The 12,473-nt window shown below is 38.0% G+C and overlaps 1 long non-coding RNA gene across 3 annotated transcripts in view; it reads right to left on the minus strand.

Moving 5' to 3' along the window:
- Positions 1-6,594, minus strand: part of LOC149918074 (uncharacterized) — a 108,064-nt gene extending 101,470 nt beyond the window's left edge. Inside the window, exons 1-2 of one of the 3 annotated variants that reach the window (XR_016466368.1) lie at positions 6,542-6,566; positions 6,258-6,288 (exon numbers count right to left, since the gene is read on the minus strand). This is a non-coding gene — a long non-coding RNA (uncharacterized LOC149918074). Of the gene's footprint in view, positions 1-6,257; positions 6,404-6,541 lie in introns of those variants that run through there. The other 2 variants (XR_016466366.1, XR_016466367.1) reach the window with 2 other exon arrangements.
- Between the last annotated feature and the right edge of the window lie 5,879 nt (positions 6,595-12,473).

A 12,473-nucleotide genomic window follows, 5' to 3' on the forward strand; every position in this document is an offset into this window, starting at 1 on the left:
TGCAAAATATTCCAGAAGAAAGGTGTTTCATGCAGAAGAGAAGTATATTGATAGTTGCCAAGCTTCCTTCCCCCTGCCTTAGAATTTATGGAAGATCACAGTAATTATTTATCATACTGTGACTAGAAGCCCATCATGTATTAGAGCTTCTCTCTCCTGTGATTTAAAACCACCTACACAAGTACTTTAGAGCTATTTCTGAGATTCCCTGAGCTGTTTTAGTCTGTGTGAATCACGAAACCAGTGAAAGTTTCATCAAGTTTCACTGTTCTTTTTTTTTTTTTTCCTCTTCATCCCCCTGTCTAGAGTAAGAGAGAGCTCCACCCTGTTTTTTTGGGAGGTACACAGAGAGAAGCAAAGCTGAATCATCTGCGTCACCGTCCTTTCTCCTGACATTTACTTCAGTGCAACATAGGGCTGGGAACACAACCCCTGTGCTTGCGCACATATGGGATCAATCCAAGGCTATGACATAAGCATGATACTTAGAGAAGGAGTATGATAAGACAGATTTTAGACATATTCATACACCATGGGACAAAAATTAGCAATATTCAATCACAAAAATCATTCTCAGAAGGAAAACAAGCCACCTCAAAAGAAAAGTCTTCTCCCAGGTGCATTATAATACCCAGCACAACTGGACCATCTTGGCTGGTAGGAATGCAGCATGAATAATTAAATCCTCTCATTTAATGCAGGAAAAAGTCTCCAGCATAGACATATGTCCCAAGAAGTGTCTTGACATCACTACATGCTACTTAGAAAAACTGACCGCAGCCAATGCCTGACATACTTTGCTGGTCCCAAATAATAAACACCATGTAAACATGCAGTGACATGCTGTATTTTCTTAACAACCAAAGGGGAACAAACTTCACTCTAGAAACAGCAGTGTCTTCCAGTAGGTTAAAGAGTGAAGTCTAACCTGCCTAAGCACATCCACAAGCATTTTCTCCCTCTATAAAGCATTTCAGTAGTGCCAAGTTAATGAACTAGGTTTTCTTTTTGTAAAATCAAAATGGTCCTCCAAAGCTTCGACAGCAGAGTAGTGGGATTAGCTTTCTGCCAAAAAAAGAAAAAGCTAGAGTACTAATCATGATTCAAATATCAGCCAAAGTAGCCAGTGCATTGTTGTGTTGGCGTCAGACAATAGAAAAGTCACTCACCAAAAAACCCTCATTATACCAGAAGCGTTTCCAATAACATCCCCAACCTTCTCCACCGCCCCTTCAAATCTGCAGTATTTTTGTTCTGTTTTTTAAAGTCTGCAGGATTGCTTTGCCTTTACTCTGTGCCTAACAGCACTCAAGGCATAGGTAGAAACCACCTAAAGACCATCTCACAATATTCTGCTTGTTCACATCTCTCTCATGCTCTCATTGCACAAAGAAAAGCAAACAGACGAGAATTCAGAATCTTCCTTATAAAAGGCTGTTGGTGTGAGTGCGTGGCAGGAATAGTTCTTTAAAATAGACACATCCACTGTGATAGACTCCACTGTTACGGAGCAGCAAGAAGCTAAAATCAAAAGAAAATAAATGTATTTCAGTCATGTGAGCTAACAGAGCCATCAATGAAACAGAATAGCTTTTTTCCAAAGGAGGAACTGAGGCCACCTAGGAACAGTGTGCCTGGACTTGAATAAGCACACTACCCAGCAAAAAACACAGCCACGGGATGCTTCGTTTGTTGTTGGTTATCTATGTTTTGTTGTTTTTAAAACCAATGAAAATACAACAAAGCCCGAATAGCTAAAGGCAAACTGTAATGTTCAATAGTGCTTTGTATTTTTTTCATAAGAAAATATTATAAATGCGCTTCAACTGAATATACAAGCTAGCATTCTGCAATACAAAGACACTCTGCTACTGCAATAGCCACAATGAGAAAAAGCACTAAGTAGAATTCCAGGTTCTGCAGTGCTTCTAATACATCTTAACTTCTCCTTCTAATGCATTAGAAAAAGGTAACTCATTCCAATTTTAAAAACAACATACTTGGGATAATACTAAAAATAGGATTCAGTGATTTTCATAATATCAATCAAGATATTTTAACTGCCAGAACTATGCCTTATTACAGTCACTGCCATTAACAAGATCCATTGTCTCAAATTCGGAAATCCCCAACCTAGGTAATCAGAAAGTGCATAAGACAAAATACCATGACCAAACAACCAGGGACACTTGAACACTGGGTGCTTCCAGGGAATGCTAATAGTAAGCAGTTTACAAGCTGAACAACTGGAATTCCTTCATGAAAAAGTTTAGGGACATTTTCAAATACCAATTAAAAAAATGCAAACAGAATTTTCACATGGATTATTCACAACTAGGAAAGAGGCCTTCATTAGTCAAATTAATTATTCTTTCATACTGCTCACATGAAACTTGCAGAGTGTTTCTTTCTGCCATCAGCCACTCAGAGCGCACCTATGGGAACCCATCCTGGCAGAACTTTGTTGCTGTTCTGCTATGAAGATGATTGCTGCATTTCTTCTTGCAAAAATAACCAGTAACACAAAAAATAAATTAGTCTAAGAAAAAATTGCATGATAAAAACCTTTTTTTTGAACTTCTTTTTCCGTAGTACAAATTAGCATTGCTGTAACATACCTGCGTTGTTTCAAGTAACAAACAAGCAACAAATCTTCATTATGAGCTCTGTTAGATTTGCATATTTGTACTTCTTTAAAGATCTGGACAAAATATTAACGTGACAACATAAAATAAGAAGTGGCCAAGCATGTTAATGCATTAATTAATGCACTCATCCTATTTCAGGATGAGACATTTGGATAGTTCAGGTGGGTGCCTACATTCAAAGAATAAAGCCTTCACTCTGCTAGTTTAAGTCAGAGGAATCTTAGCAAATATTAAGTCAAGAATCATACTTATACATTTGTCTTATTCTCTGCAACAAAATTTCAGCAATGAGGGAATGGGATACACAATTTAAGCAGAGAATAAGAGAAATACCAAAGTAGCTGACTATAAATTTATCCTATCTTTGTTATTCCTTTGTTGCCTGAGAAACTGAGTCACACTTATGGCCTGTAAAGTATAATAATGCCAGAAATCCTCACCAAAACATACATGTTAGCTCAGCTCTACTACAGATGTGCTATGTTTACATGAAGGAGTAGATCTGAGAATAAACACACATTCACTGCAATTAATCTTAGATTCTCTATTCCACTGTTCGTAACCAACCTGTACTCCTATAGAATCCCAGGTGTTCCCTGTTAGCAGTTTAGGCACAGCCATGAGGTCTCGTAACGCTTTGGTACCTTGTAATGAGATACCAAATACATTCTATCTAAAAATAAATTTTCAGAAGCAGTGTGTATGCTAAATTTCCACCTACTAGTAGGTTACCCAAAAGCACTGGAGTTGAGACATGTAAGAGCAACGTGCAATCTGACACAAGATTGAAATGTTGAAACAATTTTTTTTAAGCCTTCCCTTAAAATAAAGCTCCCTTCCTAGCTCAAGAAAATTGAGTAATATTTCATGTCTACAGTTATTTGTGATGATGAAAAGGAGTTCATCTGATGACAACCTGTCCCTTATACATCAAGGGCTGATCTACCAGTATGAGAGGAAGAAGACAGTTAAGTATAATTCAAGTGAAAAGATTCAGGTCTCTGTACATTCTAAAATAAGAGTTGATTATACTGTGTATGCATATGTGTGCCCATAAATTACTGTACTATAATTAAAAGATGCCAAAATATGAGTCTTACTCCCTGTCTGTCCCACAAAATTTCAGTATGTTTCAACGTACTGAAATAGCAGAATTAACAATCCCCCAGACAGGTTATAAATTCAGCCTCATGAGAGCTAGAATTCAATTACATTTGCTTCTGAGAACCAGACACGTTAGTAGAGCACAACACTTGTGAGCCAGCACAGCAGCATTTTCAAATCAAAGGTTTCTAGCTTTTTGCTGAAAGCTGAAAGTTTCTGTTTTCATGTATCACTTTTTGCTAGAAGTCAGAACTGTCTATGAAGAGCACACAGAAAATAATTTTAATAAAGAAAATACTTTCAACAGAATATTTTGGGCCACTTCCACAATGAATTCATGCTGGTTCGCCTTTTACAAAGCAGCAGCATGAAACCTCGAGGTTCAGAGCTAATCCAGTAGAGCAGCCTCAACCCCAGTGAATTTTAATCACAGAAGGTGCCCAGCACACCCAACACAGCTAACCTCACATTATTAATTTAAATCGAGTCGAAAGAAAGAAAAGGAAAAATCCTCACTCTTTTCCTCTTGGTGGAGCGTTCTTATATTTGAATTACACTGTTTTATCTCTAGTGACAAATCAGTTATACTTTGGCTGCACCAACATCTTAGAGTCATGCTATTTCTTTCATTCCTTTCCCCTGTGCTTTTACCTCAGAACCTAATGCGCTGTCAGAATCTGAGAATCCATCCATAAGTATTATGCGATGAGCAACTGCTGTATTTGCAAGTACACGGGAGAAGTGAGCTTTCATTTTTTTCTCACTGCAATCATTTACATAGTGAATATGATCCCGTATAAATTACTTCTTGTCATCTCTTTACATTTGATCAGCTGAAGGATCCTTCTATCAAAACTGGGGAAACGAAAGAAAAACTATCAGCTATTTGACACTCCTTTATGCTTAGAGTTTGAGGGTTTGTACCGCTTTATATTCAAACTGCTATACTTTCCGATGGCTTCTCCTCTTAGAAGAGGATTCCTTTGATAGTAAGACAAATTCTATCCTATTCCTCCAGGCTAAAAATCTCTATTTTTGTGACTTTCTTCAGAAAATTAGAATCTCTGTATACCACAGTATTAAGCAGAAAGGTGTTTTTATGTGGTTACAACTTGTCAGTTCTCCCCCAGCTAAGGAGTTACTGTCAAGTGCACTTCTGGAGGCTGCAAGAACCCATGAAGTCTTCCTCGCTGACATAAAGCTTCCTACTCTAGACATTTTTCACATTAACATTGGTCTTCAGTCTGGTTCTCCAAGAATTTAATATGGAGCTACATCTTGACAAGACTCATCCTAAATCACATCTCGGTCTACATTCTTTAATACAAAAAAATCCACTTTGCATTAAAGTGACAAAAGGGTATGATTTAAACTCTTAGCACAATGCAATTCAGAGCTGAAATAACTGAGCAGTGTGTCTTTTTTCTGTGTGGGTTGCACAAGGCATTTGAAATTGATGACTAATACTGAATACACACTCTATTCCATTAAAAAAAAAAAATCATATTGCTAATGAATATTTTACAATGTCTTTCAGATGAAAATGCCAAGGGTGGTGTGGAGGTATTTTTCTTAGTGCCATTAACACATCTAGCACACATCTAGGGCTTTCTCAGACAAATCTGTCCTGAGGAACGATGAGACTGGTTTTGTTTCATGATATATATTCAAGAATCTCACAAATACTAGTGAAAAAACAATGGGCTAAATTCTGCTTTTTGCTTTCAGTGCCATTAACAACACGGTAAACAGGATTTGGCCACCACCACTTCTCATTTTCATGCACGTGGGCAATCAAGATAAGCAGCTCTTAGCACATCATCAATTAAAAAAGAAGCAACTAAACTCAAGATGTGTTCTTCTCCTTGAAGAAACAATTCTTCAACTACAATCCAGAACTTCTCTTAAAAATAAAAATAAAACTAGCCAAACTACAATGCCAACAGGTTAAAATTTATTCACGTAACTACATGAGTGTCCTGAGAACACAAAACTCAGATCAACAGCACCACCAGTAGCCCTGTCTTTTTGCTCACTCCACGAGCAAAGGAAAAATAAAACCATTAATCATTAGAAAAGATTATTCTTGCTTCAGCCATTAAAATTAAATCTGAAACTCCACCTGTTCTTTACATAAACATCAACCAGTACCCACAGAAACATGAGCAGGATTGCTCTCTCACATATCTGAGAGATATCATGTTTTAAAAATTCAAAAACCCAAGTACACATGCACAAATTCAGATCTCAAGCACATATCTTAGTAGGAAAGTGCAGCCGTCAGTGTTATATATTACTTTGGAGTAGGAATCAGAACTTGTAATGAACCAGCAACTCAAATGTCAAGTTTAATGCAACTAGGCTTGGAAGACAGAATGCATGCCTGATGTTTGAAAGGACCATTTTGAGAAAGGAAAAGTGAGTTTCAAATAAATGAACTGAACAACTCATAGTTATTATTTTCATATTAAAAAAAAAACAAAAACAAAACAAAACAAACCATACCTTTGCAATTCTCTGCAATTCACCCAGTCACCTGTTAAAGCAGCACACAGACTTAGATAAGAAATAAAATAAACACAGAGTAGCAATGAAAAGTTCTAAAGTCAAAGGATGTAAGAATTGTTCATTCGAATTTACCCTAAAATGCTCGTAATAAAAAACCTCCAAGGAACATAATTACTGGTGATTTGTTATAGTTTTCTCCTCATTGAAGGGCCTCCTGTTACAGCTGGAAAGATTATCATGATGGAAATAGGAAAAGAAGCAAACTGGGAAGGAATGCTCACCTGTATCCAAAGGTCTAGGTTCACAGGAAAGACTCCACAGAGGAGGGATCTCCAGAAAGAGATCCTTCCTAGTGGCAGTCAGCCTTTAAATGGGGTCTAAAGCCTTCACCTGTGCTCCCAGGGCTGACTCAGTCCTTTCCTCAGGTGATCACACTAAAGCAAGATTGACTCAACAGTTCCCATACACCTCCATTTGTTCAGAAAAAGCAAACGGCTAGACTTCAGGGGAGTATGGTAAGATAGAAGGTCAACTGACTGCAGTAGTCTAAAAAGAAGTGACAGTAGAATTTTTCTATTTTGCAACTGTTTATTCTTGCATGTTCTGTTCTGAAGTGCAATAGTAAGGGGATTTATTAATACCACTCAATTTTATTTTTTTGAATAAATAATTTGCAATTAGAAACAGATCCAGCCATGGCCTCCATTAAGTTTTTAAACATAATAGCCTTATTTAAATACATATATTTCCAAAGTGTACTTTCAGGTTGAAAACTGCCACATACCTGCCAAAGTCCTACACCATCTTCACAAAAAGGATTCCTATAGTCTTAACTGAGGTAATGTAGAATCAGAAAAGAGAACCCTTTCCAGGGAATTCTGGAAGATAAACTGCCTTCTTGAAAAACAAAATCCCCACAAATATGTGGCCACTAATCATTTTTTACCTCTTTAAATCAGTGTTACTAGGAGATTAAAGAGATTAAACCCTTTGAGTTTGGGCATCAAGGCTTCTTTTCAACTACACGCAGCATGGTATTCCCTTTTATAGGGATGCTACAACACAGCTCTTCCATAGAGAAAATACACATATTCCTTTAAAATGTGCTACAAATAAGTCATCAGATCATTTATCTATGTAACACATCATAGAAAGATCTTCATGAGAACACCAATTTTTGTTTTTTTTTCTCAGCTCTGCCCAACTGATATAAAGTGTTTTGACAGGAAAACTAATACAGAAAGCTTTATAGCAGGCCTCTCCTATATTTTTGTCTATTCCAGACAGAATGGTACTGATGTTTCCCTGTTTGCTCTGTTGTAGCAGTTGGGAACCAAACACAGCAAAAGCTAGATTTTTTCTTCTTTGAATTTTAAGACTGATAAATTTACAGCTGTTGCTGAGAACAACATAACAAATTTTGTAACAGAAACTTTATTGCTTAGTATTGCTACTGCATTTGTGCTACCACCTTTGTTGTCCTCCTTATCATCCCAATTACTTGCTATTAAAATTCATGCCCTCTCCTACATCAGGTTACATATGAGCTGAACTGAAAGTAGGTTGCTGTGATGCTCACGGACTTTTGAAGAGCAATGGCATGTACTTGAGCACAAAAAAAAAGCCTGTAAAAGAAAGTATGCATCAGTAGCACAGAAGAAGACCAGCTCACACACTGAATAAATTTGTGATGAATATCACACAGACTCTTGTACAGGCAGTCATGCATCCACCACATTCTGCTTGCTGCTTCCCACAAACCCCGTCAGCCTCGTTTAGGAGAGACATCTTAGATGATAACATTGCTTTAGATAACTGGTTCACATAACACACTTTTTTAAAAGCATTTTTTCTTGCTTTACTGTGAGCAAAGCTGCAGATTTCTGACAGAAATGGACAAATCAGGCACATCAGGAAGATTATTTAAAACTGTGTTTTTCCCCCTGTTGTCAAGGTCTTCAGGGTACAAATAGGCCCTAACAATCCAACCCAGGATGCCCCTCAATCCTCTCCCATATCTACACTCCAAAAGTTCATTTCATCTTCTGCAAGGGAACCCAGTTCTTTTCCCAGCACAGCACCTGTGCTCACACCTGTCTGCTCACAAACCTGGCTGCACTTTTCACTGTGATGAGACCCAACACATCACCTTACCACAATAGGTGGCCCCTGAGCGTCTGGGAAACCTGTCCTGGCCATCAGCCCCATTAGAATGCCAAGTGACCTGTTGTCATTACCATGCTTTCATGGGAGGCACTGCAACTCAGCTTCCATCAGGGTTGTTCTGCTGCTCCCTGACAGCGCTCACATACTTGTAATATTTTATAACACTGAGAATTTTTTAATGATAGATTTTATCCTAGAAATCACAATTTTGAAAAACCACAGTAATTGCAGAAAAATATCACTTGACCTACAAAAGCATCGCTGATAAATGAGACGAGGTGAAAGTTCTGGTCAAAATCAACAGTTCCTATACTACTCCAACCCTGCATTAAGCACAAGCAGAATTTGAAGTTAAGAATTTTGTATCTCTGACATGTGACCAAGTCACTAACACATTGCACAGTACATGCATGCCTATTCTCTCACACTCGCATGCATTCTGGTTCAGGTTTATTTAAGTGTGAAGACATGAATCGTAGAATGGTTTGGGTTGGAAGGAACCTTTAAAATCATCTAGATCCAAACCCTCTGCTATACGCAAGGTCACCTCCCACTGGATCAGGTTGCTTAAAGCCCTGTCCAGCCTGGCCTTGAATGCCTCCAGGGAGAAGGCACCCACAGCCTCTCTGGGCAATCTGTTCCAATGTTTCACCACCTTCACAGTAGAGAATTCCATCCTAATATCCAGTCTTAGTCTACCCTTTTCCAATTTAAATCCATTTCCCCTCATCCTGTTGCTACCTGCCCTTCTAAAAAGTCACTCTCCAGATTTCCTGTAGGCCCCTTTCAGGAACTGGCAGGCTGATATAAGGTCCTTCTGGAGCCTTCTCCAGGCTGAAGAGCTTTGTCTCCTTGTTTTGGGGTCCCGAGAACTGGGCTCAACACTCCAGGTGAGGTCTCGTGAGAGCACAGTAGAGGGGCAGAATCACCTCCCTCAAACTGCTGCTCATGCTTCTCTTGATGCAAGCCAGGATACAGCTAGCCTTCTGGGCTGCAAGCACACATTGCTGGCTCATGTTGAGTCTTTCAACTGACACCCCCAAATCCTTTTCCTCAGGGTCACACTCAAGCCCTTCTCCACTCAGCCTTTATCTGTGCTTGGGATTGCCCTGACCCAAATGCAAGACCTTGCACTTGGCCTTGTTCAACTTCATGAGGTTAGCATGGGCCCACCTCTCAAGCCTGACCAGGTCTTTTTAGATGGCATCCCTTCCTTGTAGCATGCCAGCTGCAGCACTCAGTTTGGTGTCATCTACAAACTTGCTGAAGGTGCACTCAGTCCCACTGTCCTTGTCTCCTACCAGTCCCAGCATGGATCCCGAAGGAATATCACTTATCACTGGTCTCCATTTGAACATTGAGCCATTGACTGCAACCCTGAGTGCAACCCTCCAGCCAATCCCTTATCCAGTGAATGGTCCATTCTTCAAATCAATTTTTAATCTAGTTTGGCAACCCAGATATCGTGCCAGTGTCAAATATTTTGCACAAATACAGGTAGATGACATCAGTTACTTTTCCTTTATTCACTGATGCTGTAACTCCATCATAAAAGGCAACCAAGTCTGTGAGATAAAGTTTGCCCTTGGTGAAGCCAAAGTATTTATCACCAACGTGGAAAGAATTGAATGCTGATTCAATAGCACAGAAATAGTACTTCAGGGATAGTGGAGTTTGGGTTGTTCGTTTTGGGGTAGAGAGAGTAGTCTGGTTCTGACATACTTCAGAATTCTCAAAAGAGGGAACGGGGCTGAAAAACACCCATGGTTAGATGTTAGTAATCCAAGGAGCAGAAATCAGTGCTCAAGACTCTGAGAGATCAGCTACTGATTAACCAGTGAACTAAGAACAAGGTAGAATGAAAAATCAGCAGGATATCAGTCATATTTTCAGTATGGAATCTTGAAGTTATGTGATCCAGCAGGGTATTTCTGTTGAAATTAAGCCTTTTTTCTGCATATATTATAATTTTCACATGTTGGAGAATCCCAATTAAGGAATTTTTTCTTAAAATCTTAGACCACTTCCTTTGAGAGACAGTAACACTTTATGATAAGTTTGTTTGTTTTTTTTAATTCACTGACTCACATTCCATTCCCACTCCTTGGCATAAAACATCTGCAAGTATTACTTCTTGGGAGAGTAGAATGGGGAGAATCTGTCAGCTACATGTAATACTTTAAAAAGCAGGATAAAAGGGGAGCCAGAAAAATATCAAGAGGATCCCAGTGGGAAGAGACAGCAATCCTCAGATTGCAGTTTGAGAGTTGCCGCTTAGGAGTACATCCAAATTTCATCCTTTGAAATATACCTGTATGGAAAGTATTCCAGACTCCTCTAAGACTACAGCAATAACAAGAGGTCTACATGATCTATTTACTCTTTGGTCTGATTTACAGAAATATCTCTTGGCAGGAGGCAAGTTGATAATAAAAAGTGAAGCTTTCCCATTCCTCTTCTAAACACACCTTTAGATGCTGTCTCTCTGTTCTCCACCCATTAAATGATGGATCTAAAGACTAAAAAGAAACTGAAGAAGTGGCAAGATCTAACGCCTGTTGAACTAAATGTGTAAATTATGAAATCAAGTCTCAGAACTGGAAGACCTTAAGTCAGAATACTGGTAAGTCAAGAAAGTGATGAAAGCCATGTTCACCATTATAAAGGATGCTGATTTTATCTGTGACATTTCTAGCCCTTAGAAGTCTACAATATTTTTCATACAAGATCAAAGAAAATGCATTAATATTTGCATATGGTTTTGGAGTATATTTCCCCCCTTCCACTTGCATCTCTCTCGCTCCCTAACTTCAAACACTGGATAATACTGAAATCTCTAGTTTAAAAGCAACAAAAACCCCTCCACTTCAGATAACTAAAATGCATATTGAAATTAATGGGAAGCATTTGATTTCTTCCCATGAAAAATAAAAATTCGACATCTTCTGGAAAAAGCCCATCTTTAATCTCCAGGTGAAATACGAAAGCAGAGAAGTGTGATTACCTAATGAAAGATTTTTTGTTATTCTCACATTTTTCTGCATAAAATTATTGCAATGTTTATTTGTATAACTATGAGTTCACTTATGTTGTTTGAATTTTTTAAGCAAGCATTTTGCTTTTATTGTAATACAATTTTATGATAATTAAGAAGAACTAGACATATTTTAATAAGTTCTGCATGATTGGCATTAAAACATTCAGTGAAAGGAATTAATGAGAATATTGAATTAGATATGTCAAAGGCATCCAATTTTTATAACCTCTACACAACACACATAAAGCACAGGAGCTATTTTGTCAGCATAAATGATACTTTATAATGAGACAACTGTATGATTTTGAATATCCAAAATGAGTTTCCAGGGGGATTTCTTTGTAGTTTGTTTTAATATTTTAAGTTTTCCTTACTGAGAAAAGAATACTCCTAAAGTAAGGAGTTAATAATGCGGGGCAATCTTCCCCCAGAAGAGTGAGAGTCAATATTTATTAGTTCAAAACCAATAGGCAAAGAGCTACATTAAGACATTTCCCACTTTTGAATTTTGGTGAGCATACCACGGCCATGGTTGTAGTATATTGAGCCTAAGAAGGTGACTGATCGTGGAAACAGCCATTCTCAGCCTAAATGTATTGACAGAACTTCTGTAAGAATAAGAACAAAAATATGTTTTACCAAACTCTGGCAGAAGATCAGTGGAAGTTCTAGGTAAGAGTTTTTCTTTTAACACTGTGTATATATATATTTAAAATATCTTTCTTTTCCAAAGAATGGATAATAATTAATGCTTCATGACATTAAGCATATAAGTTAAATCGAAAATCCTATTACACAGCTAGGAAAAATTAGTAGTGGGATGACATAAGACACAGTTTTCAGCTCCTAATAATATAGGAGGAGTTCGTGTTCAACCATTCAGGAAGTCCAAATTATATATAATTCTGCTAAACGTCACCCTTCTCATGAATTTCTTAAGGATTGCTCCCAGGAGCCTGGTAAGGAGAAGGGTCATTGGGTCCTTTTTTTATTTTTAATATTACAGTATG

Source organism: Phasianus colchicus, chromosome 4 (assembly GCF_987193195.1).
Source record: "Phasianus colchicus chromosome 4, bPhaCol1.hap1.1, whole genome shotgun sequence".
NCBI lineage: Eukaryota > Metazoa > Chordata > Aves > Galliformes > Phasianidae > Phasianus > Phasianus colchicus.